At 29.6% G+C, this 1,017-nt stretch overlaps 1 protein-coding gene across 1 annotated transcript in view; it reads left to right on the top strand.

The window, feature by feature from the left end:
- The window catches only part of LOC102676933, a 7,551-nt gene that overhangs the window by 833 nt on the left and 5,701 nt on the right, over positions 1 to 1,017 (top strand). The gene's annotated exons all lie outside the window — the stretch shown is intronic.

Consider the following 1,017-nt stretch of genomic DNA (forward strand, 5'->3'; position numbering starts at 1 on the left):
TAATCTCAAACGCGTTACACGACGCGTATCTTTTGACACGCCTAATTTGAAATCGTCTTCGAATTCACAGGGGTGAAAAGAAATAGAGGTGTGACGTGTATCGAGTGGAAGCGTTGAACTCAAACAGTTCGTCGATCTTCCCTGTTCAACGATGCGCGAAATTCTCATTGACTCGATTGACTTTCGTCCACGACGAAATACATAAAACGTTTAATGTTTCTGAAAATCGTATTAATCTTAACGTAGATCCGTATCTATCTATTCGATCGAATGAAACGTTTCACGATAAGTATTTGATTGGTATTACATAAATATTTTTAAATATCGAATTACAAGTATTCTCCTCTCGTGTAAAAAAAAAAAAAAAAAAAAAAAAAACACTTAATAAATCAAAAGTAATATACTTGTTATCGAAAAATTTTAATCTGTATATAAAGAATCTTGAGAGTTTTATCATAAATTTTCTATGAATCTTTATGAGTTTAAAAATCGGTTTTAGATTATCCTCAATTTCCTCAAATTAAAGATTTTATCACTTATTTAATATTGTATTTTGAATTGAAGTGTATACGAAATAATTTTGACATTGATTCTATATCAAGTATCGAGAAAAAAATTTATTAAATTCTTCTTTAAATGAATTTTCCTATAATTTAAAATTATACGCTTATACATATATGCAAATGTAGATCGATTGAATGCACGTTAAAAATAATCCAAAACTAGAATTTCTATGTATTAATAACGCAAACTAACAGTTGCTAAGCATTCGAGAAAAATTTGTTTCGTATTATTGTCTTTAGAATTTTTCATCCTGTAATCAAATAATTGACCGTAATCCCTTATGAAATTCATGTCGTCGGAAAAATTATTTTTATTATTCGATGCAAAAAAATCGCCATATATAATCGATCGATATACTCTTCTCGCCGCAATATCTTCAATTTTAAGAGGTGCAACAATTGGACGATGGCGCGTTAAGAAAGAGAGAGAGAGAGAAAGAGAGAGAGAGAGAGA

Source organism: Apis dorsata, unplaced genomic scaffold (genome assembly GCF_000469605.1).
Source record: "Apis dorsata unplaced genomic scaffold, Apis dorsata 1.3 scaffold_772, whole genome shotgun sequence".
Classification (NCBI taxonomy): domain Eukaryota; kingdom Metazoa; phylum Arthropoda; class Insecta; order Hymenoptera; family Apidae; genus Apis; species Apis dorsata.